At 48.7% G+C, this 25,841-nt stretch overlaps 1 protein-coding gene across 11 annotated transcripts in view; it reads right to left on the bottom strand.

Moving 5' to 3' along the window:
- The window catches only part of LOC104665353 (zinc finger protein 708), a 55,094-nt gene extending 29,456 nt beyond the window's left edge, over positions 1–25,638 (bottom strand). For 2 of the 11 annotated variants that reach the window (XM_030925244.1, XM_030925238.1), the window contains exons 1-9: positions 25,459–25,586; positions 22,835–23,046; positions 20,691–20,859; positions 20,380–20,491; positions 20,103–20,256; positions 19,816–19,975; positions 13,873–19,665; positions 4,306–4,432; positions 3,706–3,801 (exon numbers count right to left, since the gene is read on the bottom strand). The gene's annotated coding sequence lies outside the window, so the exon portion shown is untranslated. Of the gene's footprint in view, positions 1–3,705; positions 3,802–4,305; positions 4,433–13,872; positions 19,666–19,815; positions 19,976–20,102; positions 20,260–20,379; positions 20,492–20,690; positions 20,860–22,834; positions 23,047–24,347; positions 24,540–25,458 lie in introns of all 11 variants that reach the window. The other 9 variants (XM_030925243.1, XM_030925239.1, XM_010367147.2 and 6 more) reach the window with 9 other exon arrangements.
- Between the last annotated feature and the right edge of the window lie 203 nt (positions 25,639–25,841).

The raw sequence follows: 25,841 nt of genomic DNA, 5'->3' as shown, positions 1-25,841 counted from the left end.
ATCAAAAGTATAAAATTCTTATGACTCCATTTAACAAAGGAAGTGAAAGATCTGCTCGGTAAAATCTATAAGACATTGATGAATGTAATTGAAAAAGACACAAATAAATGGAAAGATATCCCTTGTTCATGGGCTGGAAAGACTAATACTGATAAAATGTCCACACTACAGATCACAAAGTGATCTACAGATACAATGTAATTCCTATTAAAATTCCAATGTCAGTTTTCACAGAAATAGAAATAAATTCTAGGCCGGGCGCGGTGGCTCAAGCCTGTAATCCCAGCACTTTGGGAGGCCGAGACGGGCGGATCACAAGGTCAGGAAATCGAGACCATCCTGGCTAATACGGTGAAACCCCGTCTCTACTAAAAAATACAAAAAACTAGCCGAGCGTCGAGGCGGGCGCCTGTAGTCCTAGCTACTCGGGAGGCTGAGGCAGGAGAATGGCGTAAAACCCGGGAGGCGGAGCTTGCAGTGAGCTGAGATCCAGCCACTGCACTCCAGCCTGGGCGGCAGAGCAAGACTCCGTCTCAGAAAAAAAAAAAAAAAAAAAAAAAGAAATAAATTCTAAAATTTATTTTATTTTATATATATTTTTTGAGACAGAGTCTCGCTGTTGCTCAGGCTGGAGTGCAGTGGCGTGCTCTTGGCTCACTGCAACCTCCACCTCCTGGGTTCAAGCAATTCTCTTGCCTCAGCCTCCTCAACAGCTGAGATTACAGGTATGCGCCACCATACTTGGTTAATTTTTGTATTTTTAGTAGAGACAGCGTTTTCGCTATGTTGGCCAGGCTGGTCTTAAACTCCCGGCCTCAAGTGATCCACCTGCTTCGGTCTCCCAAAGTGCTGGGATTACAGGTGTGAGCCACCACATCTGGCCTTCAAATTTCTATAAAACCACAAATGACCCCAAATAGCCAATACAATCATAAGAAATAAGAATGAAGGTAAAGGCATCACACGTCTTCATTCCAAGCTGTTACAAAGCTATACTAATAGTGAGTATTATATTGACCTAAAAAGACACATAGACCAATGGGACAGAACAAGGAAACTAAAAATAACCCCATGTGTATACAGTTAGCAATCTTTGACAAGGGCACCAAGATACACAAAGGGAAAAGTATGGTCTCTTCAATAAATAATGCTGGAAAAGGTGGATATTTATGAGCAAAAGGATGAAACTGAACATTTATACCATATACAAAAATGAACTCAAAAAGAATTAACACTTAAATGTAAAACCAGAAACTGGAAAACTTTTAGAAGAAACACAGGGAACAAACTCTTCGACATCAGCCTTGGTACTGAATTTTTAGATTTCACACCAAAAAAGCACAATCAACAAAATTAAAAAACAAAAACAAATGGGCCCACATCAAACTAAAAAGTTTCTGCACAGCAAAGGAAACAAAGAACAACGTGAAAAGGCAACCTAAGGACTGACCTAAGGACTGAGAGAAAATATATCTGATAAGAGTTTCATATCCAAAAGATATAAGAATCTCACACAACTCAATTGCCAGTAAAAGTAAATCTGACTTAAAAATATGCAAAGGACCTGACTAGAAATTTTTCCAGGGATGACATAAAAGTAGCAAACAGGTTTAAGAAAAGGTGCTCAACATAATTAATCATCAGGAAAATGCACATCAAACCTCAATGAGCCATCACCTCACATTCACAGAGAGATATCACAATGAGATATCAAATCATGAGATATCCCCCCCACTGTTAGAATGGCTACTATCAAAGAGACAAGAGATCACAAATGTTGGTGATAGTGTGGAGAAAAGGAAACGTTGTACACCGTTGGTGGAAATGTAAATTGATCCAGCCATTATGGGAAAAAGCATGGAAGCTCCTCAAAAAATTAAAAATAAAAATGCCATATGAACCTCTAATCCTACTTCTAAGTATATACCTAAAGAAATACAATCTGGCAGAAGCTGTGGCTCACACCTGTAATCCCAGCACTTTGGGAGGCCCAGGCAGGCGGATCACTTGAGGCCAGGAATTCAAGACCAGACTGGCCAACGTGGTGAAACCTCATCTCTACTAAAAATACAAAAAAATTAGCCAGGAGGGTGGCACAAGCAGGTAATCCCAGCTACTCAGGCGGCTGAGGCAGCAAAATAGCTTCAACCTGGGAAGTGGAGGTTGTAGTGAGCCAAGATGGTGCCACTGCACTCCAGCCTGGGCAACAAAGTGAGACTCCATCTCAAAAATAAATAAATAAATAAATAAATAAATAAATAAATAAATAAATAAAATCAGTATGTTAAAGAGATATCTGCCCCCTATGTTCATAGCCGATTATTCACAATATATAGTGGAATATTATTCAGCATAATGAAGAAGGTAATCCTGCCATTTCTGACAACATGGATGAATGAACCAAGTGGACACTATGGTAACTGAGTAAGATAGAGAAATACAAATACTGTATAATATCAGTTATTTGTGGAATCTAAAAAAATTTGAGCTCATAGAAGTAAAGTATAGAACGGGTCCCAACAGCTGACAGGTGGTAAAACTGGGGAGATACTGGTCAAAGAGTACAAACTTTCATTTAAAAGATAAATTCTGGGGATCTAATGTACAGTATTGTGAATATAGTTGACAATACTCATATATACTTAAGGTTTGCTAACACAGTAGATCTTTAATGTTCTCTCCACAAAAAAACTGGCAACTATGTGAGATGATTAATATGTTAATTAATTTCATTGTATTAATCAATACACACTGTATACATATATAAAATCAAATGATCAGGATGCACCTCTCAAATATATATAATTTACAAGTGTGGGGAAAAAATCCACATGAAAGAAGGAAGGAAAAGAAAAAAAAAAAGGAAAAGAAAGAAAACGAACATAAAGAACACATTCTCATTACGCTTCCCACTTAACCAAACAAAATTATAAAATGTTATGAATATATAAGGTAAGAGTTGAAAGTTTACTACATACTGAACAATGTTCTCAGCTCCCCATAGACATTTATTAAGTTAAGAATTCTACATAGTAAGTAATATATTAAATGATTTTAAATCTGTGGAATTTGTGCATATAGATATTACATTACTAATCTTAGTTTAGACTAGGAAAGATGAAAAGTTGAAGTGAAATACAGGATTAGATTTTTTTTTATATTTAGGAAGATGTTTTGCACTCTGATGAATTACTGAGTCTCAATTTTTGTAGGATCATCTTGGAAACCACCATAGGATTAGAAATTAATATACCAGAAAATATGTGACATTTATCCACAGAATTCCTGGGACTTTTGAAAAAAATCCTACTGTCCATCACTCATCTCACACATTTCTGACATGACACAAAACCAGAACTTTAAAAGTGGTTCCACATAGAGGTAGAAACATGCCCAGACTTTCCCAGAGCCCCCAAATCAATGCAAGGGCAGTCAGATCACACAGGCCCTCACAGGCCAAGGGGAGCACTTTGGCTGTCACTGTGAATTTGATGGTGGATCACAGAAGGGGAAGGAAAATCATCAGATAATTTAAGAACATGAGATAGAAGATGTCCCTCTGTGACAGCAAGAGAAAGAAATAAACCCAAGTGTCTCAAAAATCATTTCCATTGGAGAACTTCCCAATCCACACTCCAAGGTCTGGTTCTTTCTTGACCGCTGGACCTCTCGCCCATGTCATCTACTTCATCTGCTCCCACCTACCTGGCTGGATGGCTACTGTCTCCTCACTCTTCACATTCCAAGGCTCTTTCCTTTGCTCCAAAAAGGTGATCAGGTCCGGCTTAGAGACAGCGAGACCTGTTTTATTAGAAAAAGTCACATGACTCTTGCTGGGAGTTCTTTAATTGCCAGCTCAGTAGGATACTCAGTAAAGAGGGAACATTATAGAGAATCCTAGAAAATTACTTCCCCAAACACTGTTTCCTGTCAGCTTCTTTACAATATTTAGGAAGCATTTTAAACAAAGGAATCCTGAGCTTCACTTCCAAGTATGACTAAATCAAAAATAAGGAGAAGGAATTGGATTTTAAAGTGTGGGCAATCATAGTTTATGTCACTCCATTTCTAGAATCACCACTAAACTACAGTGAAGCTTCAACATCATCTCAAGAAAGAAGGCAAATGTCAAGATCAAACATTAGGAAGTCTTTTCTACAACAAACCCACAATTTTTTTTTCCTGGAAGCAGGAACCTGAATTCATTCATATAAAGCATAAGCTCCCAAGTGGCATTCTACAAAGGATAGAAATAAAACCCTTAGTTATTAGATATTAGATATTCCAAAGGCAAGTTATCCTCACCCAGAGAGACCAGGTTTCTGTAGTTCTCTAACATCACATCCCCATATAAAAGCTTCTGATCTGAGTCCAGGTGTTCCCACTCCTCCTGAGAGAATTCTATGGCCACATCCCTGAATGTCAACAGTCCCTGAAATAAAAATAAATAGCACATTGACTATGTGGCCATGGGCAGAGTTCATCATTTGACAAACCAAGATGAAATAAGAGAGCTAAGAAAACTGACTCTGATTTATATGAGTGACCTGAAATACTCCATAAGATACTTTTAAACACAATATTTTCTAATGTATTCTCTAACTCTGTGGAAAGAGAATGATATAAGATCCACAAAACCAGTGTAGATACTATGCCTATATAGAACATAGAGTATAAAACTAAGGCATCAAGGCCAGGCGCAGTGGCTCATACCTGTAATCTCAGCACTTTGGGATGCCGAGGTGGGTGCATTACCTGAAGAAACCCCATCTCTACTAAAAATACAAAAAATTAGCTGGGCATGGTGGCACACGCCTGTAATCCCAGCTACTCAGGAACCTGAGGCAGGAGAATCGCTTGAACCAGGAGGTAGAGGTTGCAGTGAGCCAAGATTGCGCCACTGAACTCCAGCCTGAGCAACAAGAGCAAAATTCTGTCTCAAAAAACAAAAACAAACAAAAAACAAAAAACTAAGGCATCAACATAGGAATATACACTTTTGAGTCTATATTTACATCATCCACAATCAGTTGTATATAATTCTCAGGTGGAAAAGTCATGGTGACTTAGAGGCATACTTCTCAAATTGTATTGTATTCAACAGTAAACTGCAGAACTGGTTCAAATGCAGATTCTGATTCAGGAGATTTGGGGCTGAGGCTGGGGCTGCATTTCTGCATTTTTAACAAGCTCATCAGTGATGCCAATGCCTCAGGTCCAGAGGCCACACTTTTGAACAGCAGAGAGGTAGAATTCAGGGATGATGTGGAATTGAGAGTTTTATGAAATTTACAGGTTATAACCTAATAGCAAGAATAGAAGAATCCTTTTTGAACATTTACTATTTCCTAGATGTCATCCTAGCAGTTTTTCATGTATTGATAAAACCATAAAAATAATCTATGTGAGAAATAATACTATTCTTCCTCTTTAATAAAAATATTTTGCTAACGCTTCCCCTCTGTCTCAAGCATGAAAAAAAAAAAAATTTTGCCAAATATCTAGTATATAGTAGAGCTTACTTTATTTTTTATTTATTTATATTTATTTATATTTACTTATTATTTATTTATTATTTTACCCCAGTATCTAACTTAGAATTCATTTCAAAGGGACATAACAGGCCAATACGCAGAGATAAGTATAAAAGAATGTTCAGAGCAGGTGTCACAACTGAGAAGATGATGAAAACAGGAAGGCAGCAACACAAAACTGATCAAATGATGTTAATGTCATATGCACACACATACATAGAAATGGTAACTATACATACATGAAAAGTGACAGAACATTTCTTAATTAAGAAATATTTTAAGTTGTGTTAAAACTATAAAACTCTTTATGGATGATACCTTTTTCTGTTTTTTAACAAACTATGAAGACTAATATATACAATGATATAAACTAAAATAAAGAGCTTCTGTTTCTGAGTCTAGTTTTTTCCCCCCAAGTTTTTGTTTTATTTATTCTAAGTGCTGCGTTATATTTTAGACTATTAAGACAGTAGATATATTAATTATATGTTAATTATTATCTTTCTCTGAAAATACAGAGAATAGGCCGGGCGCGGTGGCTCAAGCCTGTAATCCCAGCACTTTGGGAGGCCGAGACGGGCGGATCACGAGGTCAGGAGATCGAGACCATCCTGGCTAATACGGTGAAACCCCGTCTCTACTTAAAAATACAAAAAACTAGCTGGGCGAGGTGGCGGGCGCCTGTAGTCCCAGCTACTCGGGAGGCTGAGGCAGGAGAATGGCGTAAACCCGGGAGGCGGAGCTTGCAGTGAGCTGAGATCCGGCCACTGCACTCCAGCCTGGGTGGCAGAGCAAGACTCCGTCTCAAAAAAAAAAAAAAAAAAAGAAAATACAGAGAATAAAGAAGTGTATGCTTGTGAAATTAGTAAATTAAAAAGGAAACCTACAGAAGTGAGGCTTATTTCAGAACTTCCAGTTTCAAAAACCAGTATTTACAGTCAACAAACGTGAGAGCCTTCACTCTCCAAAGCAACCCACAAGCAAAGGGAAACTAGAAAGCAATGGGAGTCTCTGAATTAAACGAGATGGTTTATACGCATCACTCAGTAAATCCTCCCTCCTAGATACTCATTAACAACAAAGAGAAAAATAACTAGTGAAGGAATTCGGCAGAGAGCACCTGAACCAGGGGAATGAAGTTAGCATCGGCTGTAATGAGACGAACTGGTATCAGTGCTGATGTACAGATGGACCCATAATCATTATTGTGGTATCAGTGGGGGAAAAATGTAAATCATGATCTGAGTAGAATAATAAACAGAATCTGTGGGGGAAGATACAGGTGGCCATATTTCTTCAAACTGGCCATGTGATCCTACTTAGAAGCCTGGGCTGAGAACCACTGAGCTAATCATTCCTCTCAAGCTTCAATATGCATACACATCATTTGGTATTCTGGGGCCTGTGCTAAGTACTGTGATTCTGCAGGTTTGGAAAAGTTCCATGAATCGGCTTAAGACCCATTATCTTTAGCACACAGCTAGAGGAAGCGGGCACGGCACACTGAGTCCCTTACACCCAATACTCTAATCACAACGCAAATACTTTTCATTCACAGCGAGGACCACCAACCACTGTCCTGAAAAATCACATCCTTTGCCAGCCATTTAAAGTCTCCAGGGGCTGGAGAAGACAGTAACATCTAAGTCAGCATTTGGAAAACAGCATGGATACCTGCATGAAAGCAGTGTTTACTGAGCTTGTACTATGTGCTCACAGGATGCACTGTGCTGGCAACATCACATGGTGTGAGTTAAGCCACATAAACCCCTGGGATGTGGGTCCTGAGTATCCCATAATTCCCTGCAAGATTTAGATGATGGCCCAGCCTTTCTCTCTCTTCTTCTGTTTCCCTGTCACTATAAAAGCTAACTATAGACAGATGGGAGGGATACGGAAAAGAAGGGTGAAGTTTAGTTCATAAGGATTTCTCACTGTCATCTTTACATTGACTCTGTACTACTTGTGGAGCAACTACTGGATCCTCAGGAATGGAAAAAAGGTTGCCAGGTGGGATGTCTCTAGAAGCACTGTTTCAACGAAGAAAAAAATTCAGGCCCCCATATTGTCCTTTGCTCCCATTTAACTGCTTTTGGGTTTGGGGAAATTGTGAGCACCAGCTCTGGAGAACCAGCAAGAGCAACCACTCAGAAGTCTGATCTCCAACAAACAGTTCTGCGAAGGTAGGTTCCAAGGTGGGGCCAGACCTGAACCAAGTTCAGAAGAGTGTGGATTTGGGCAGGGTTAGGGCAGACCAAGGCAAGGGGCACAGGGCAGGCCCTAAGCTTCCCATCTCTATGTTGCTGATGTAAGTCCTGTCTTTCCTAAGCCTGACCACAAGAACTTGACTCCCAGAGTTTTTCTGATTTTAAGTGTTTGTTTCATCCTTAACTATTTTGTAAATCCATTAATAAGCAATTTAGTCAAAACATGTAGGGCCTTCTGGGAAATTATATTAAAAACCAAATCAAGAGAAAATCAATAGAAATAATAACTCTTCTGTCCATAGGTGGCACTTTGGGTGGAGACATCAGAACTCACAATGTCAACATAAGGGCAGTGTCCCAAATCAAGCCCAAGTTCCCCATATACCTCCGTGCTTGCACAGGACCACATCATGCTGAATTTGGCCATTATCCACCTGCTCTAGACTGAAAGTTCCTGGATGGTAGGGACTATGGGTGCTACAAGTGTTGATCTAATGGCCATATGAAATGGAAGCAATTGGTTTACTTATCAGTATGAGTCTCCAGAACTCCTCTTTGTTCTTCGTCCACGCAGTAGAAAACTGGAGCAAATCCCATTTGGATAGCAAATAAACAGATTCCTTCTGAGAGTGGAGGAACAAATCCTGGATAATGCATTCCTTTCCCTCTGAGATGGAAAAAAATTAGACTCTGTTGTCAGCCTGACCTCAGTCTGCACAGGACATCACCAAATGTCTCAAGGTGCTGGTGAGGGAGTCCCTGGTGATCCTGTGCTCAGGCCCCAATAGTGATTTGGGCAGGAGAGACTCAGGCTGACTCTGTGGGGCCAGGATACAAAGTGGAACTGCCCCAGTGGAGCCACAGATTCTGGATCCAGGTGTAATATTACCTATACCTGATCAGCTAACTCTTGGGTACAGGAAAGAACAAAATTACCCTACTCCAGTAACACAGCTCACAGGTAGGTGTAGTTTTATTCATGGCTCTGGACAGTGGTGGCCCTGCCCTCCCTCTGCTACGATGCTGCTTTACACTTACAGATTCTGCCACCATATTCTGCTTAGACAAGAAGGCCCTCACAGAACTACAGCAGCTCACTGGACAAGATCTGGAAAACTTGAAGGACCCCACACAAAAAGTAGGGCTTTACAAGGTCTACGTCAATCTCTCGTAATGCAGAAACTGTCCCCTGGATTTTCTATACATCCTCAGTCCAAAGTCTGGCCCTGTCTTGTGGATCCCAGGTGGAGACCAGCCTTTATGTGCAGACCCCAGACGGAATCAACCTGGCTCTGCATTCTTGGGTGTTGCTGTGAAGAGAGGAAAACTAGAGGAGATAGCCCCTCAGGAAGGCTGCTCTCACACATCCTGGAGAACCCCAGGACCTGGGTTCAACTTTTAGGGCTGCAGATTTAGGTGTTGGAGGGGCAGGGAAGTGGCATGCACCCTCTGCACATTCATGGGCATTTGGGCAAGAGGATGAAGGGAATGTTGAGATTCTCAGGCCTACTCCATGCATGTGTGTGGGCCTGGTTGGTTTCCAGCCCCCATGGTCTCTGAATCAGTTTCAGGTCTGAAGATGCCAGGGGCATGACAGAGCTGGAATGGCTAACTGATGCCCTGTGAACTTACTTTTGTAGAAATCTGGCCAACTGTTCTAGAAGGGATTAAAGATTCCAAATAAGCAGAGAGACCATTCTGCCTGCAGATTTTCGGGGCAATGGGCACTTTGCTGCACAACTGTGGGTTGTTAGGGGAAGTCTTCGAGGGAATGTCGCCTCTAGAGTGAGGCCTGTGGCACCTTACATTTCTCAGTGTTTGGGAAATACAATTAAAAACAGAATCATCAGAAAAACAATGCACAATGGTAGAAAAGAAAGAAAACTGTTTTATGACACAATCACACCAAATGTGAAGGACATTACATGCAATCTGCTAAGAGACTGGAAAAACAGTCACTCATGACTCACCATTAGTCCTCAACAGAAGACCTGCCAGCACCATTTGTCAGATAGAGTGCATCCTAAATTCACCTGGGAACTGGGAGGTCATCTGTGTTTTTTAATCGGCCTTATTTTTCCTTAAATAAGGACAAATAAACTTCATGTCTTCGTGACAGGTAGATTTGCAACTTGGAGCCAGGGACCTGAAGGTAGATGCCTGCTCTCCTAGAGAAACTGTGAGATATGGCTCTATCTTCTTTGCTACCTATATTTCAAATCAATGATTCCCAGTTTCTAGAGAAAGAATGTCCCGAATCAAAAAGACTGACAGCCAGGCACAGTGGCTCACATCTGTAATCCCAGCACCTTGGGAGGCTGAGGCAGGCAGATCACCTGAAGTCAGGAGTTTGAGATCAGCCTGGACAACATGGTGAAACCCCATCTCTACTAAAAACACAAAAACTAGCCCTGCGTGGTGGCAGGCACCTATAATCCCAGCTACTTGGGAGGCTAGGCAGGAGAATCACTTGAACCCAAGAGGCAAAGGTTGCAGTGAGCCAAGATCGCACCACTGCACTCCAGCCTGGGCGACACAGCAAGACTCCAAAAAACAACAACAACAACAACAACAAAGATTGACAAGAGACAAAAGATCTGTTTAGCTGTTACAATGATTTAGATATACTTCCAAAAGGCAGAAAAATATTTACATATAAAAATTCTCTAAAGTAAATGATTCAAGAAAAGGAAGGAGAGAAACATGTCTTCCCTTATTTTCAAGAAGGGTTAAGTCATATATTTTTAATTTGTACTTGTTCTCACAACTGCGAGATCTAGGGCCACAATCTTGAATTCACGGACATCTGAATTCCAGCAGGCGCTGGATTCAGGAACCTGAGGATTGGGCTTGGACACACTGCGTGCACGTAAAAAAGGGGTTTGTGGGTCAGGCACGGTGGCTCACACTTGTAATCCCAGCACTTTGGGAGGCGGGTGGATCACTTGAGCCCAGGAGTTTGTGACAAGCCTGGGCAACATAGTGAGACTCTCCCTGTCTCTACAAAAATTACAAAAATTAGCCAGGTGTGGGGGGCACATACCTCTAGTCCCAGCGATTCTGGAGTCTGAGGTGGGAGGATCACCTGAACCCAGGGAAGTCAAGGTTGCATGATCATGCCACTGCACTCCAGCCTGGGCGACAGTGAGACCCTGTCAGGGTCTGTGGGGAAGTTAAAAGGCAGAAAGGAAGGTGCTACTAAGAACTCTCGAATAGGGGGCAGTGCAGAATTGCTGGAAGGACTGGTTTGTGCTACAGATACTGGCCCAGGCGGCGCTCTGACTTATTCCTGTGTGCATGCAGGCAGATGAGACTATGATTGCGTGTTCCACAAGCCTAGGCTGATGGAGGAACTGGGTTGCTGCTGCAGTTTCAGGGTCTGGGGACAAGGATGAGCCAGGAGTCCTCTAGGCACTTGTATGGGAATTTTGGCAGGAAACTCTGAGAGCAAAGGTGCTACGGGCACAATTCCTGAGGGTCAAGTCTTGTCCTGAAAGGGGCGTGGCCACGTCAGTGCCTAGTGGCTGTGTTCAGAGTGGGTGGGAATTATATGGTAGCAGCACAGTGGGGGCAGGGGTCTGTTCTCAGAACTTCTTCCCTTTCTATCCTCAGTCGCCTCTCTCCCTGGGAGGAGATGTGCAATAACAGGACAATGTGTAGGGTGACACCCAGTGTAGGAGAATACAGCCTCCCTTCCTGGAGACAACCAGAGTCTCTCTCCAGCCCAGGTCCCTGTGCTATCTTTTTTCCAACAATAAATGTGTGGAGTTTGTTGAACACCAGCCAATTCTCCAACACCAACTGGTTGTCCAACAACTCAGTTCTGACACCACCCAGAGGCAGCACAGACCCCACAAGTTCAGACTTCAGTGCCACAACACTGCCCCCTCTACAGATGCCAGTCACAATTCCCCAGGGTCCATCTACACTTCTGAGCTATTGCCTGTAAGTTAGGGCCTCCCATAATACGCTACTCAAGTTCATTAATTTTATACAAGGACTCACAGAACTCAGCAAAGACTGTAATTGCACTGGCCAGTTTATTATAAAAGATACAACTCAGCCTAATGGAAGAGATGTGTAGGGCAAGAGAAAGGAGTGGGGAAAAGATGGGGTTGGTAGTTAACCCTGGGAAGCAGCTGTGATGAAAGAAATCCCCCTTTCTTTGTGTTCTGCAAGAGCAGCTTACTGCAAAGAATCCTCTTCCCGTTATGACTTAGATGATGCTCCCTGTTTTAGGTATCACAAAGCCACAGACTCTCCTATTTCATTTTTCCCCCAAAATAAGCAATTAAATAAAGAATTCTGTCTTTGGTGGTCAGAACAAAATATGTGTTAACCAAACTTGCTGAAGTTTCTCCCCTTCTCCAGGTCCCTGGGCTTTGTCCCACCCACAGCCTGAGCCAACGTTCAATCCCTCTTTATGCCCCTCCCAAGAACAGGCTGACTTCGGGGTGAAACATTCTCTGATCAGGGATCTGATTTTGCCCCAGAGTCGTGCCCTTCCCCTCCCACCTTTAATCATGTTTGCTCCTCCCTATGAAAGAAAGGCCTTTTCTGCTTCAACTGTGAGATCCACAAATATCTTACAGTTGGTGCTTTCCTCCTCTTGCAATACTCCTTTAGTATTAAGGAACTTCTTACCTATATCCAGATGTTTTATTTGACAAAGTCAAGAAACAGCTCCAGGACACTAACAATTCCACCCTCAGAAAGAGCTTCCCAGTCTCCCTTCCAGCCCAACCTCCACCACATCAGCCTATGAATTCCCTGCTTTCCAGAACTCTGCAGCTTCTCCCAGTACAAAGGGCTCCCTCCATGGCTGCTGTGAACCTCAGGGACACCTGAAGGGGGCGCTCCCCAAGAAGAACTAACTGGGCCTTGAATGACTTCCTTTTGTAGGCTCAAGTAAGACTGAGGTCTTCTATGCCTCGTCAGGGTTATTCCACAGGCCCGCTTCTCACTTCGCAGGCTCTGTCTCTCAGGTCCATCAAGGTGGGGTGCCTTCTTCCCATCTCATCAGCTCTCCACAAGCATCCAGCGAGCTCAAAAACCTACCCCAGGATAGCAAACGTCAGACCTTCCTCCACTCTCCTGGCACTGCACGCCTTCTGGGGAGTGCTGCCAATCCTACTTCAACTGAAGGGACAGGGGCAGGTGCCCAGCCAGTCAGATGTTCAGTGACCTAACAGGTTTCAGGAAAACAGCAAAATCACTCAAACACCGTTTTTATAGAAAGGAAGGAAACGGTAAGGCACTTACACTTTATACTTCAACAGGTAAGGCCACAATACCTCTTTCAGGCAAGAAACATGTCATTTAATTATTTCCATAACAGCAGATAATTTAGTATATGTGAACACTTCTAGGAAGTGCCAAGATCTGTCTCATAAAATCTGGCATTAAACTCGCACATCCAGATAGCAGCAGAATATGGAACAGAGATATCCACTGTCACAAATCCTCCACTGCAAAAGAGAGGCCCTGACGTTTTAATGAATGTTTGTAATTGACCAATTAATCTAGCACACTTTCTGTGGAAATGTATTCGTTTTCTACAGCCATAGTGGAAGAGAGATTGTCCCTATTTCTTTTCCCCAGCAGCATTTCCAAGCTAAGCCCTGGGATTTTGAAATCGCCGCTTCAGAGGACCCTAAACCACAAACCACGGCAGCAGGCTTCCCATTTCACCAATCGCTGTTTGCCCAAATAAGCCCTTCCACACTTTAAGGGTGAGTCCCTTTAATTTGTAAGAGGAAAAAGGAGACTGGGACACCATGGGGCACAGTATCTTCCCACACACGAATCACACACCGACCCGGGGCTTCCCCTGAGACCCTCACGTTTTCACCGCACAATCTGGGGAGACGCGGGGCTGCAGCACGGAGCTGCCCAAAGACGGCTCCTGCCAGGGCCGAGGTCGCTCTGCGGCGTCGGGACCGGACGGGACGCGCGGGGTCCCGGCTGCCGACCCGGCCGCCATCTTACGGCAGAGGAAACCAAGGGCCGAGTTGCGCCCGCGGGGACTCGGGGCCCACACCCCGGAGCTGACCTTGAGGAGGCCCGGGTGTCCCCAAAGCGGGTTCCCGCCGCTTCCGACCGCCCCTCTCCCTCCTCTGGGGACCCCCGACCTGGCACATTCACCATTTCCCAGCTTCCGGGGGTCCTGGCGTCTTAGCTACGGATCTCCCAGTGCCTGCAGGTCACAGAGCAACAGAGGTTCCGTCTATTCTCACAACGCGAAGCCGTCTGGGCCTCCCAGGTGGAAGGACTCGGAACCCTGGTGAAGACACCCAGCTCTCACTGCAGTCAACAAAGGCCCCCGCCAAATCCCAGAAGCAGCCCCTGCTCTCCGGCTGCTTCCGATTGGACGAGTTCCACTCCAACGCCACTGATTGGGTAAAGCTCCAGGCCTCGCCCCCTCATTAGTTCTGTTTTTAAATGGGAGACAGGCTCATTGAGGTAGGGCCGCCTGCTGAGAGTATCACAGCTAATTTAAGGGGTAAGCTGGGACTTGAAATGCACTTGCTTTCCCGTACCTGGTTTTGCTTGTATAAGGCATCTTATTATGTAATTAGGTTTAAAAGGAGGGCATTTGGACACCTTTAAAACAACTTTTTAACCGTTCTAATAACACAGGAAAGACTTTCATCCCATCCCTTAGCACCTCTCATCACACGGTACCCCACTGCTCAGGACATAACTGTGGGACTGCAGAGGGAACTGCTGGGGGTTTTGGGGAGCATGCAGGAGGCTTCAATGGCCAACGTAATGGAAGCTTCCCTTGGGTGTCACTTAAAATCTCGGGGTCAGGGAAACTAATGGACATGAGGATTGTAAGTTTTTTTTTGCTTCTCTGAATTTGCAAGGAATAAAGGACGATTCAAGCGTCCCAAAAGGCATTCAATTATACATGAGGCCGAGGGCCTCCCTGCTCTGGATAGGGATGGCCTGGCATCAGCCACCAGCTGCAGTGAGCTGAGATAGTGCCACTGCAATGAGCCTTAAGCTTCCCTCTTGTAGACAGGCCACCTCCACACACCAGCTTCTCACATCGCAGGCTCTATCCCTACGGTCCATCAAGGTGGGCTGCCTTCTTCCCATGTCATTAGCTCTCCACAAGCATCTAGTGAGCTCTAAAACCTACCACAGGATGGCAAATGTCAGACCCTCCTCCACTCTCCCAGCACTGCACACCTTCTGGGGAGTGCTGCCAACCTCACTTCAACTGAAGGGACAGGAGCAGGTGCCCAGATGCTCAGTGACCTAACAGGTCCAGCATGCCCAGGGCCTGACCCCACAGCCTAGCACCCATCCCCCACCTGGCCTTTACTCCAGTCTTTTTCCTCCAATGACAGCAGATGTTCACCTGTGCCACAATCCCATGAGTCTAGTGAGTGGGCCAGGCAAATCCCAGCTGAATGCCTGTGACTCCACCCTCTTACCTTCCACTCAGGTGACATTACAAGCATAACCTTGAATTTGACCTAATTTATACATATGCCTCTCCTGGTAACCTGCAGGACAATAGCCCTCACAATCCAGAGGCTGGGGAAGCAGGTTTCAAAACCTCACTTTATTCCAATGTGAAATGAAGACATGATGGTTTAAAAATGAGAAAAAGTTCCTGAGAAGCCGTGGGGGTGCTTCACTTGCCAGCTCATGCCCACTCCCTCTGAAACAAGGTGTCTGGTGACACCATATCCATAAGCAGCTCTCTGCAAAGCCCCACGTAGAGGTCACAGCCAGACAGGCTCCCTCAGGATCACAGGGCAGCAATGTCCTCCCCCAGTCCAGGCTCCCACAGCAGGCACAGACAGGTGCAGAGAGGCAGCAGCCATGGCCCGTGGGGTCCCCTGCCACCCTCAGAGCTAGTCGCTGCAGAAGGTGCTGTGTGGTAAGCAGTGGGGCTCCACAGAGAGGTGACAACCCCTCCTGTGTCTGTAACCTTTCCCCAGGATCCATGATTCAACCCTGGTTCCCCACGCTCCTTACCAACCCCACCCTTCCTGTGTCAGGCAGCTCGGGTTAAAATGGGGAGAATGACATATTCTGACTGTATACCCCAAGATTATGTCCATCTGGGGTACAGGGAGTACGGAGGCCAGTCAGAGCCTGTGGCAGCACCTCCTGCTGGGCCTGAGGGCAGACAGGTCAGGGCTGGGCACAGGGACATCTGGGGGACCACTACTGACAAACCTATCCCTCTCAGCCTGGAGCTATGGCCAGGCCAATCATGACTAATAAAACACTGCAGCCTTCATCCTGCCACAAAACTAAAGTGCACCCCAATCCCCAGCCCTGCCACAAAGCTCTGGCTCCCCATCTTTTTTGGCTTAAAACTTAGACATTAAGGCAGGTTGGGCCTGGGAGTTGTGGCAGTAAAAGCAGCAGCCATAACATCAACCATGCAAATGAGCTGAGGAATCTCATCTGCATGTCATCCACTCAGAACTGCCTCAGGGCGATGTACAGGCTTGGAGGGAGAGATCAATACTCGTGGCCATGGACACACTCCACATCCCTGATGTAAGATGGGGAGGCTGAGGGGAATATGGGGAGCCTGAGGGGCCCCACAGCTGGGAACTGAGGACTGTACATGCCATTCACAGGTCTTCAATTAGGCCTTTGCATCATATATTCACTGAATCAGTGCAAAAGAATCTTTTAGGGGGGCATGTAGGCTGGGGTCCCAGGAGGATGGTAGGGGTGGAACATGGAAGAGGGGCTCACTTCCTCTAATCTGCAAGCATGCCCCCTTCTCCTGGAGTCTGCATCTCTAACCGGGGTCGCTGACTATCTCTCTCTCTCTCTTGATCCCTGCAAGCTCGAGGAAAAAGGATCCTTGGCAGCCACAGGGCTGGGAGCTCAGTTCCTCTGGCCCCGCTGGCTCAGACTCAGTGGCCATAGGGTCCCCAGCCCTAGCTCTGTTTTTTTGTTTTTGTTTTTTTGAGGCAGGGTCTCACCCTATCACCCAGGCTGGAGTGCAGTGGCACAATCATGGCTCACTGCAGCCTGGACCTCTCAGGCTCAAACGATCCCCCCACCTCAGCCTACTGAGTAGCTGGGACTACAGGTCGCGCCACCACACCAGGCTAATTTTTGCTTTTTGTAAATGGGGTTTCGTCATGTTTCCTAGGCTGGTCTCCAACTCTTGAGCTCAAGTGATCCACCTACTTGACCTCCCAGAATGCCCTATCCCTGTTTTTCTGGGCTCCTACAGCTAGTGGCACTGCACCACCTCTGCTTTCAGATTCTCCTAGTCTTCTGGGGGAGTAGAAGGTGGGAGAGGAGGTAGGTGTCAGACTGGGCCAGGGCCCCAGACCCCCTCTAGGCTGGTTAAACTCCCACTTGGGACAGATCAGGCTCCGTGACATATTCAGTGAGACACGTGGAACAAGTACTTCCCTCCCAAAAGCAAAAAGATCCCTAATTGCTGACAGTCAGGATTCCATGCACTTGATTCGGCCTGGGGCCTGGCTGCCTCTCACCCTCACACCTGGTTCCAGTCGCTGTACTCTGTGGCCTCCCTGCCACCAGATTAGGTGTAGACAATGGGCATGGGACAGGGTTGCTGACACCCCTGGCTGACCAAACCCCTTTCCCACACTGAGGGGAGAAAAGGCAGGAGGTTAAGGGCTCCCGAAGGCAGCACCGCAGGACTCCTTAGGGCCTGCTCCTAAGGCACACTTTGCACTGTGTGCAGAGGCAGCCGGGGAAGGAGTAAAGCCACTCCTTAGGAACTGAAATGCGAGATCACCAAGATACATTGTTAAATGAAGTAAACAATAATAACCTTCATCCATGGCATGCCACAATTCCAAAGAAAAAAAAGAAGGGGAAAAAGATCACATGGAGTATTTCTGGAAGGATTCACAAAGAACTTCTCATCACTGGCTATACTTTCCAATTTTGAGCAATGTCAACCTATTACATATCTTAAAAAACTAAAGGCCAACTTATAAGTAGGGAGGCAGGAAGGGCCTCAACTGAGAAGAATGAAGAGGACATCACTGATGACCTGGAGCTGCTCCAAGACGCTGGCCATGCTGGGGGCTGTGAACTGAGGGGCCATGGGGGGGATGAGCTGTGAGTGAGGTTCATCCTACCCAGGCCGGGTGGGGGCCCAGCTCCACCCAGGGATATACCTGGAGGGGCAGGATGCTGGCGCTGCAGCCCACCGGTATCTCCCATTCACAGTGCGCTGCTGGGCCACAGCCTGCTGGGCTGGGCACTTGAGGTTCTCGGAGCTTTGCTTCTCGTGGTTCTCACCCAAAAACAGGGGAGAGAGCAGAGGCAGGAAACGATCAGCCGCCCACAACCTAAAGGCGCATCTCAACCCGCCGGCCCTGCCACAGCCCACCTGGGCCTTATAGATGGCATCAGATTCCTTCTTCTGCTGCAAGCCCAACCAGAACTCAGCTTTGCTCTCACAAACCCAAGCAACAAGGTGGTGGCTGCCAGATCTCCCCAAACAGGAAGAAGACAGCCAGAGTATGGAGGTGGAGGAGAAGGGGTCCACATTCGGAGCAGGACTCTCAACAGAGACAGGAATGCCACTGGCTTCTGGAAAAGAGTTACTTGTGGTGTGGGAAATTTAACATGGCCAACTCCTAAGCACTAAAAACCAGCAGCACTAACACTCAGGGACTGCAACCTTCACAACCCACCCAGCAACTTCCAAACCCTCCTTAGGAGAATGGCACAGCTCAGTTGGGTCACTGGTTTCACTGCTCACTAACTTACAACCAACACAAAGCTCCAGATTCTGCATCTGGGAGCCTGATGGCAGGTGGGTGGGGGATGGGAAAGGGGCTCTAGTGAGTGTGGCCAGAACGAGCTCTTCTTCACTGTCCAGAGCGTCTCTCTTCAACCATCCAGCCCCAGAACAACCCGGGCTGCCCATGCCCGCAGCAGGGTGCAGCTGGCTGCAGCCCCAGCCTCAAAGCGCTGCTCCTCAACTGTGCTCCACGAAGGCGTCCACCAGCTCCTGGCACAGGCGACAGAACCTATGCCTATGGGTGCAGGGGAAGCTGGCATGGGAGCACTCCTCTGGCAGCTCCTTGTGGGGCACAGGTAGGAAGCTGAGGTCGGCGCAGTGGGCTCAGCAGGTAGAGAACATAGCGGCACCTTTCGTTGCCAGTGACGCCCTTGCCCTCAACCGAGAAGAGCTCCGCCTCCTCGTCACAGTGGTTGAACGTGCAGTGGCGCAGGGTCTTCAGCAGTCAACTCGTGCTCCAGCAGATCCAGGCAACACGGGGGCCACACCATTGTCTTGCAAAGTCAGTGGAGCCACAGATGACACTCTGCTCCTGGTCCCACTCCAGAATGCCAGGGATGAGGACTGGAACCTGACCCAGTAGCCGCGGTCATCCACCTCTGCCGTGTCCAGTGTGTACAGACCCTCCATGTCCACTGCATTGTGCGAGTGCTAACCGTTCAGGTCATTGGTGAATGCTATGGAGGCTGCCACGTCCCCCGCAAAGTCCTTGTAGTGGCCACTAACAACAAAGCCCAGGCTGAAGATGACACCGCTCCACGTGAACATCTGCAGCTTGGTCTCACTGGGGCTGATGACCATGACGATGCCTCCCTGAATGACGCCCCATGTGGCTGCCACTCTGAAGTTGCTGTGTACCTGGGAGGGACCAAGGCTGGGAGGGCGATAGGCCACGCCCAAAAGCCTCAGGCTACATCCACCTGGCCCAGTTCACCAACATGGGGGAGGCCAGTTTCCCTCACGTCCCTACTGTACACAAGAAACATTCCAGCAGGAGACAGGTGGGCCTGAGGCTGTGAGGCTCTCACTCACCCACCAGGGGCTTCGGAACCTTGAACATGGCTTTTTCTTGAAGCAGCTGCTCAGGTTGGTTCTTGTTGGGCAGGTCCCTCATCATCTGCAGCTCCTCGTTCCAGTACTGAGGCTGCAGAGGGACCAGGGAGGGAGACATGGGCTCAGCCTGTACACTGAAACCTGCCCTGGGAAGTCCCTTCTCCTCTCTCCCCAGAGGCAGCCCCAGACTTCCCAATGAACAGACCCGTGGGGAGCCTCAGGGAAGTGCACAGAACCCCACCTGGCACCCAGGAAGGAAGGCGGTTCCCAGTGAGGACCGGGACAGGTCACAGGCCCCTGTGCAGGAATGTGCTCCTCACAGCCCAGCCCCGAGGTGCAGGCGCCTCTCCACACATGCAGTCCACAGTGTACTCCGTCACAGGGGCCATCCAGCTGCACACCTGGAATGAGGTGGCCCCTTCTCAAATGGGCAGTACTGGACCCCATGGGAGGCAGGGGAAAGGCAGATGGGGCCGCCCACCAATCTCAGGGCCCTGCCACAGGCTCCTTCTTCATTGAGGCCCTCACCTGCTCCAGGTTTTCCTGGACCTGAGATGCTGCCCTGAAAGGCGAGTCAGAAGCACATGGGCGCCGCTTCCAGGGCCACTCTCACCAGAGCTGGCTCACAGCTCCCTAGAGGGAGACCTGGAGTCTCTTGCAGTTCCCAGGGGGCAGGGGCCAGCTGCTGAAGGCAAGCACTTTCAGGGGTCGCAGGAATGGCCAAGCATGAATGGGCCAGGCCTCCTGGTGTGTGGCCCTCCACCCACCCAGGGACCCTCTTCCTTGCTCCTCCCTGGAGTCCTACCTTTTAGTTACCGTTCTGGGGCTACAGTGGCTGTTCCAGGTTTCCGAGTAGGATATGCTTGGGTGGTGTGCAGTCGGTGGGGTCCATCTCCAAGCCTTTCTGCTCCTGCTGCCTGTGAGACCCGAGGCTGGTGGTCAGCACACGAGCACCTAGGGCCAGCTGCCTCTAAATGTGGCCCTGGTCTGGGTTCCTCAGGCCCAGGCTCCTCCAGGTGGAAAGGCCTGGCCTTGAGCCCCCTTCGTCAGCCTCTGACCTCCTTGCTCCCTGCCCCTCTGCCCCCTGCCCAATCTCTGGCCCCAATGCCTCCGCACCTCCCAGGCCACTGTCAGTGAAGACGCTCAGGAAGGACAAGGAGCTGCATCACCTGGGTCCAGGCTCCTGAGCAGTCTCAGATGTGGCACTCGTCACCTCGGGCCTCGTGCACTGTGCAGGGCTCTGTCAGGAACAGGAGACGGGCAGGTGCTCCCAAGGCCCTGCATCCTGGAACAACCCACTCAGCTCAGAAAACAGTTGGCAAGAAAGCTTCATGGATGATTTTAATTTTCAACTTTAGGCTTCCATTTTCAAATTCCGCTATGGACACATAAGCTATATTTTGGTTTCAATACACACGTGTTCGCACGCATGTACCTACACACACACACAAACACACACACACACCCTGGCTGGCTGAGGGCAAGAATCCTTGCTTGCAAAGAACCTCCTGCCAGTTGCTTCTGAAGCACACACAGGCCTTGGGGAGCCCACAAAGCCTCCTGCATTTTGTGCGCTAGTGTGTCGGGTGGGCAGGGCCTTCGGCGCTGCGGGGTCTCTGCAGCCTCGCCCAGCTCTCCTGGGGCAGCCTTCACGCAGGGGTGGCCTGAGAACTTTCTAGGGCTGCCAAATTCAACACCCCCATTGAGTTTCATGGGATTTTAATGGTCATTGTTTTGGGGGAGGGGAGAGGTTGTGATGAACTGTGGGCCCCCTTGAGCTAAAGACCTTTTCCACAAATACTCTTAACAAGTAGTCAGGCCCCGGGAACCCGAGTGCTTCGCCCAGGGAACTTGAGTCTACAGAAGCTTTTATTTGGCAACCAAGCCAGGCTCACCACACCAGCCGATGGTGCTGCTTGGAGCCGACTTCCCCACTCAAGGACTGTAAAACTTTTTCGTTTCTTTAGGAGACTAAGCGCTCATCTTTTCAAAATTTAATCGGGCTGATTCCAAGCCCTAGCTTCATACTGCCTGACTTTCTTTTCAGAATTTCAACTGTTTTTTCACCCCAGGCCATGAAGTTAGAGAGTGCAGGTATGATGCCCTGAAAAGCAGACCTGTGCTCCAGTCCCACCTCCACATGCTCGTCTGTGACATAGAGGCCCCAGCTGGTGCAGTGAAGTGTTGCCTGGCCCTGCTCACAGGGGCCCTCCCTGGGCAGGCAGCCCAACTTCCGGGCCAACCTTCCACCACGTGGAGCACCAAGCCCGCCTGCAGCCCTGCCGTGCTGCGCAGCTCTAAGAGGTGGTCCAGTGTGCTGCCACCCGGGTGCAGTGAGAAGTGATGCGGGGACATGGGTATTCATGGTCCATGAACACCTGGTGGATCTCCAGCACCATCTCCTGCGGGGACAGCCAGGGAGAAGGCCTGGACCACCCTGGTGAGAGGCCACATGGTAGGGAGCAGGGACATACCCCTTTCCCCAGCCCCAAACACCTGGGTCCTGAGAATAAATGTCTCAAATACTCAGTTTCCCACTTTTGAGCTTTTACATTCCAGGCCATCCATATACAGCCTGCCCATTGACACCTGTGTGCCCAAGTGCAGGGCAGAGCCTGGTCCCACTGACTCTTCCTGCAGCCTAAGAGCAACCCTCGAGCAGAGGCGAGGGAGTTGGAAGAAAGCGGGGAGGGAGAACGACAGGCTTGCTCTTGCCCTTGCCTAGTGCCAAGGGCTGAGCGCCCCAGGGCAAATGGCCTTTTCCTTCCTGAAGGGGTGTTCCAGGGCCCAAGCCTGTGAGCAGAGAGGACATGAGAGGGCCTTGCTCGGCTCCCCACCAAGTTACCAGCCTGCAAGTCCTCCAGGTTTGCTCTGTCCTTGGAGAACACCCAATACCACCCCCCAGGCCCCGGTGACAGATGGTAAAGTCATGGCCCAGAGAGAGGTGACTTGCCTGAGGGCACAGAGCAAGAGACTGGGGCACCCTGGACCTGACATTACCCACCCGCTCCCACTCTTCTCCCTGAACAGGGCTGGTAGGCCCAGCTGGTAGCTGTCCTTTAGCCATAAGGCAGTAACTGAACCCGTACTCCATTCCCAAGTCCACCATGTTAGCAGAGTGACCCCAGGCAGGGCCCAGGGCCCTCCATTTCCTGCCTACAGCACAGGGCCAGGAGAAGCCAGGGCAAGGTTGGGTTTTCCAGCCTCATCCTCCCCAGCAGGCTCAAGCCGTGGCCCCCAGCTCTCCTCCTCCATGGTACCTGCAGGGAGAAGGGTTCGATCTCGGGGCCAGGATCTCCACAGAAAAGCCCAAATCCTGAATAGTGACTTCTATTCAGTGGTGTCATCTCCTGGCTTGGCCTCATCCAGCCCATGTTCCCGGGATGGCTCAGCCTCCTTCTTCCTCCTTCAGGCTCCTCCTTCTTCAGGCTTTCCAGGCAGTTCCCATTCAAGAACATGAGTGATGGTGGCTCTGGGGGTGACAAGAAACGCACGGAGTCAGATGGGCATTGCTGGTGAGGAAGAACTGTCCACCTCACCCCACCTGGGTAGGCACAAGTCGTATGGAACTGTGTCCACGTGCCCTCCCGAGCCTCGGCTCCACAGTCCCAGCTCACCCTCAGCGCACCTGCAGGCTGCTGCCTTCTCCATTTCACATCCTGTGCCTCCCTCCTCGACTGCTCCTGGGCCAACCACAGTTTGGCTTCCACCTGACCTCACGTCCAAACCACTTGCCCCACATCACCAAGGTCACCCTCAGGGCCAAGCCCCAGGGTCTTCTCCAGCCCAGGTACATCCATCCACGCAGCAGCACCCAGACCACTGCTCATTTCCTCTCCTCCTCCCTGACCAATGCCACACCCTCGTCCCTCCCTCTCCAGCTCCATCCTCTTCCTCCAGTCCTGAGCTGGGAGTGTTGGACCCCCGAGCCTCTCCTCATTCTCACTTCACCCTCTCCCATGACTTCAAAGGTGCTCCCATTTCCCAGCTCTCATAGCCAATCCTGGCCTTGATCAGGCCTTTCAGACCAAGGAGACAGCTGTCTCCCGAGCATTAACATGTGGCTCTCCCTTCAGTATCATGGAAGGCCCATCCTGCAGGGATGAAATTCATCTTCCTCCACAAACTGATCTCTGCTCTGCGAAGGCCCCCCACCACTTATCTAGTCACCCAACCTCAATCTCCCTTCTCCTATTTCAAGAATGCCACCTGGAACCCTTCTAAGAAGCATACTGCTCACAAAACCAAGCTGCTTTTTTTTTTTTTTAGATGGAGTCTTGCTCTGTCACCTAGGCTGGAGTGTAGTGGTGCAATCTCGGCTCACTGAAACCTCCGCCTCCTGGGTTCAAGAGATTCTCCTGTCTCAGCCTCCCAAGTAGCTGGGATAGGTGCGCGCCACCATGCCCAGCTAATTTTTGTATTTTTAGTAGAGACGGGGTCATGTTGGCCAGGCTGGTCCTGAGCTCAGGTGATCCGCCTGCCTAGGCCTCCCAAAGTGCTGGGATCACAGGCATGAGGCACCACACCCAGCTAAAATATAGCTTCTTAAGCCAGTTCTCTCAGGCACCAGCTTAATGGCAACCCCAGCTCCTGCCAGCTCCTCCACTGAGGTCTACATTCCCCAAACTACAGAAGCCTGAGAATACCTGAAACCTGCCCTCCCACCTCTGTGCTTTTCCATGCTGCCCCTGACATCTCAGTCTGTCCGGCAAATGCTGACTCATCCTTCAAGGCCTTGGTGAAAGTGTCTACAGGTAGACTATTGCTGCCCACCTGCTGACCATTCTCCTTCCCAGAGATCAGTGAATGAAGGATGTGGAGCCCCAGGAGGAGGGAACTACATCTTCTGATCTGTCCGTAGCCTTGACCTCCAAAGTTTAGATGTGGATGGAGTAGAATAAAGGCAAACTTCTTTTTTTGCAATTTGACCTTGACCCTAATGGTCAGGCTGCATCTGCTTGAAATCTACAATAAAGAGCAAATGGTTGATAACGTTGTGAATTGCAGAGGGGAAGCTGACAGTTGAGAATCAGGGGAAGGAAGTGAAAATTTAAAATTTTACTGCAAGCCTTAGAAGAATTAGGTTGGGGGAACACGGTGGTGGATTTGAGACCCTGCTTGCCATACATTTGGAAAATGCAGGGAAAATCAGTCCCCCTGTGGAGTGTTAAAATAATTAAATGGGAGGCAATTGACTGAAGTGGATTTAGGGCCCTGGGTTTCTACCTAAGCAAACCAAAACGTAACTCATGCATTTCTTAGAAATAATTTAAAGGAAAACAAAACAGTCTTAACCAACCACAAACCACTGATTAACCTTTGATTACATAATCAGGGAATTTCCGCCTGGACAGTTCAAATAAGGGGACTACATAACTGTAGCCAATCAATTACTGAATTGGCTTTGCTTCCTCATGCACCTTATAAAACCCTTTCCTTCAAGCTCCTCTGGTGGACCCCAAACCACAATCCATGGTTGTGGCTTCCTGATTCACGAGTCGTTATTTGCTCAAATAAAATATTTAACGTTTTAACCAAACCTCAGTTTAATTTTTAACAAAAGAAAGGACTACGGACCCCACGGACCACAGCTCCTCCCACGCCCGAGCCCTGAGCCGGGGTTCTCCCGTAAGGCCCCTCCCGTCATCACCACACAACGCCGGGAGACACGCGGCTGCCCGCGCGGAACTGCCCAGAGAGGGCTCAGGGCAGGGCCAAGGTCGCCGCGCAGGGACGGGACGAGACGAGACGCTCGGGGTTCCAGCTGCCGGCCGAGCTGCACCGTGCGACCGAGGAGACTCCGGGCCCCGACTCCGGAGCCGCCAGGGGGAGGCCCGGGTTCCAGCGGACCCCTGCCACGTCTCGGGAAGCTAGGCAGACTCACCATCTCGCGGCTTCAGGAGCGTCCCGGTATCCTCTCTAGGGACCTTCCAGTACCTGCAGGTCACAGGGCAAAGGAGGCTGCAGAATGAAGGAGAAAGAGCAGAAACACAGATCAAGCAGGGAAGCGCTTCTGGGAGAGGAAAAAGCCAGCCCAGAACTCAAGAAGTGAGCCCCCCCTTTTCGGCTGCGCCCCTGATTGGACAGGCTCGACAACGGCGCCGCTGATTGGATAGGGCTCCAGGTCCCGCCCTCTTGCCCCCTGAGTGACAGGAGATGCGACCATAGGTGCGGCTGAATGAGGCTTGAATGAATGATTGTCTGCAGCCCTTTTCAGGCAGGGCTGACTCCCTGTTACCTGGGGCTGCCCCAGACGTTGGCATTTAA

This window comes from Rhinopithecus roxellana, chromosome 20, assembly GCF_007565055.1.
Source record: "Rhinopithecus roxellana isolate Shanxi Qingling chromosome 20, ASM756505v1, whole genome shotgun sequence".
Taxonomy (NCBI): domain Eukaryota; kingdom Metazoa; phylum Chordata; class Mammalia; order Primates; family Cercopithecidae; genus Rhinopithecus; species Rhinopithecus roxellana.
This window is presented reverse-complemented; position numbering and strand designations above follow the sequence as displayed.